Source organism: Bison bison, unplaced genomic scaffold (assembly GCF_000754665.1).
Source record: "Bison bison bison isolate TAMUID 2011002044 unplaced genomic scaffold, Bison_UMD1.0 scf7180017864383, whole genome shotgun sequence".
NCBI classification, from domain to species: Eukaryota; Metazoa; Chordata; class Mammalia; order Artiodactyla; family Bovidae; genus Bison; species Bison bison.
Window position 1 is genome coordinate 2,369,458 of NW_011494955.1, and position 3,221 is coordinate 2,372,678.

A 3,221-nucleotide genomic window follows, 5' to 3' on the forward strand; every position below is an offset into this window, starting at 1 on the left:
TTTCACTTTCATCAAGAGGCTTTTGAGTTCCTCTTCACTTTCTGCCATAAGGGTGGTGTCATCTGCATATCTGAGGTTATTGATATTTCTCCTGGCAATCTTGATTCCAGCTTGTGATGGGCAGAAGACCTGAACTGACGTTTCTCCAAAGAGGACATACAGGTGGCCAATGGGTACGTGAAAAGATGTTCAATGTCACTAGTTAGTAGAGAAATGCAAATTAAAACTACAATGACATATCACCTCACACTGGTCAGAATGGCTATCACCAAAAAATCCACAAACAACAAATGCTGGAGACGGTGGAGAGAAAAGGGAAACCTCCTACACTGTTGGTGGGAATATAAATCAGTACAGCCACTAGGAAATACAATATGGAGGTTCCTAAAACACCAATACAGTATACTAACGCATATATATGGAATTTAGAAAGATGGTAACGACAACCTTGTATGCAAGACAGCAAAAGAGACACAGATGTATAGAACAGTCTTTTGGACTCTGTCGGCTGGGGGGATGATTTAGGAGAATGGCATTAAAACATGTATAATATCATATAAGAAATGAATCGCCAGTCCAGGTTTGATGCAGGATACAGGAAGCTTGGGGCTGGTGCACTGGGATGACCCAGAGGGATGGTATGGGGAGGGAGGTGGGAAGGGGGTTCAGGATGGGAAACACGTGTATACCCATGGCGGATGCATGTTGATATATGGCAAAACCAATACAATATTGTAAAGCAAAAATAATAATAATAAATTTTTTTTAAAAAAACGAAAAATAGAGCTACCATATGACCCTGCAATCCCACTCCTGGGCATATACCATGAAAAAAACATCATCCAAAAAGATGCATGCACCCCGGTGTTTACTGCAGCACTGTTTGCAATGGCCAAGACATGGAGCCAACATAGATGCCCCCCATCAGAGGAATGGATAAAGAAGACGTGGTACATATATAGAATGGAATATTACTCAGGCATTAAATAGACTGAAACAATGCTGTTTGCAATAACATGGATGGACCTAGAGAGTGTCATACTGAGTGAAGTAAGTCAGACAAAGAGAAATATCATATGAAATCCTTTATATGTGGAATCTAAAAATAAGTGATACAAATCAGAAAGAGATTCATAGACTTAGAAAACAAACTTACAGTTGCTCAGGGGGAAGGGATAGTTAGGGAGTTTGGGGAGGTCATGTACACACTGCTATATTCAAAATGGATGACCAACAAGGAGCTATTATATAGCACACGGAACTATACTCAATGTTATGTGCCAGCCTGGATGGAAGCAGGGTTTGGGGGAGAATGGATGCATGTATACATATAGCTGAGTCCCTTCACTGCTCACCTGAAACTACCACAACATTGCTAATCAGCTATACCTAAATACAAAATAAAAAGTCTAAAATTGGGGGGAGGGGGGAGACTTGTTCCAGGCCTAGAGGAAGACGTAGTTGGAGAATGCAGAAAAAATGACTCGGCTGCCACCTCAATCTCTCATTCAGCTCCGAAGAGAGTTCTCAAAAAGAGAACAATAGCAATTGCTCTACTCAAAGGCTGACAAGCCTGCAGCAGTCAAGACCACTTCCACGCGGGCTCCCTGGTTTCTATCTATTGTCAATCCGTTGAGCCTAGGCTAAGATCCTCTCTGCAATTGTCAATTTCCTTTGGCAAAGCCCTCTGAAAATCATGGCCTCATATACAGTACACTCACAAGTGAGATTTCCAAGATGAAAATATTGAAGGCCAGGGATATGGAACTAAATGAAACAGTCCCAACTTTAGTTAAATTTCTGGTCTGCCCATCTGATGAAGCTGGTCCTTCACCTTTTCCAGACGAATTTAACTCAGATGACCATTATATCTAATACTGTGGGCAGGAATCCCTTAGAAGAAAGGGAGTGGCCATCACAGTCAACAAAAGAGTCCGAAATGCAGTACTTGGATGCAATCTCAAAAACGACAGAATGATCTCTGTTCATTTCCAAGGCAAACCATTCAATATCATGGTAATCCAAGCCTGTGCCCCAACCAGTAAGGCTGAAGAAGCTGAGGTTGAATGGTTCTATGAAGACCTACAAGACCTTTTAGAATTAACACCCAAAAAAGATGTCCTTTTCATTATAGGGGACTGGAATGCAAAAGTAGGAAGTCAAGAAACACCAGGAGTAAAAGGCAAATTTGGCCTTGGAGTACAGAATGAAGCAGGGAAAAGGATAATAGAGTTTTGTGAAGAGAATGCACTGGTCATAACAAACACCCTCTTCCAAAAACACAAGAGAAGACTCTACACAAGGACATCACCAGATGGCCAACACCGAAATCAGATTGATTATACTCTTTACAGCCAACGATGGAGAAGCTCTATACAGTTAGCAAAAACAAGACTGCGAGCTGACTGTGGCTCAGATCATGAACTCCTTACTACCAAATTCAGACTTAAATTGAAGAAGTGGGGGAAACCACTAGACCATTCAGGTATGACCTAAATCAAATCCCTTATTATTATACAGTGGAAGTGAGAAATAGATTTAAGGGACTAGATCTGACAGACAGAGTGCCTGATGAACTATGAACGGAGGTTCGTGACACTGTACAGGAGACAGGGATCAAGACCATCCCCAAGAATAAGAAATGCAAAATGGCTGTCTGAGGAAGCCTTACAAATAGCTGTGAAAAGAAGAAAAGTGAAAAGCAAAGGAGAAAAGGAAAGACATAAGCATCTGAATGCAGAGTTCCAAAGAACAGCAAGGAGAGACAAGAAAGCCTTCCTCAGTGATCAGTGCAAAGAAATAGAGGAAAACAACAGAATGGGAAAGACTAGCGATCTCTTCAAGAAAATTAGAGATACCAAGGGAACATTTCATGCAAAGATGGGCTCGATAAAGGACAGAAATGGTATGGACCTAACAGAAGCAGAAGATATTAAGAAGAGGTGGCAAGAATACACAGAAGAACTGTACAAAAAAGCTCTTCACAACCCAGATAATCACGATGATATGATCACTCACCTAGAGCCAGACATCCTGGAATGTGAAGTCAAGTGGGCCTTAGAAAGCATCACTATGAACAAAGCTAGTGGAGGTGATGGAATTCCAGTTGAGCTATTTCAAATCCTAAAAGATGATGCTGTGAAAGTGCTGCAGTCAATATACCAGCAAATTTGGAAAACTCAGCAGTGGCCACAGGCTGCAAAAGGTCAGTTTTCATTCCA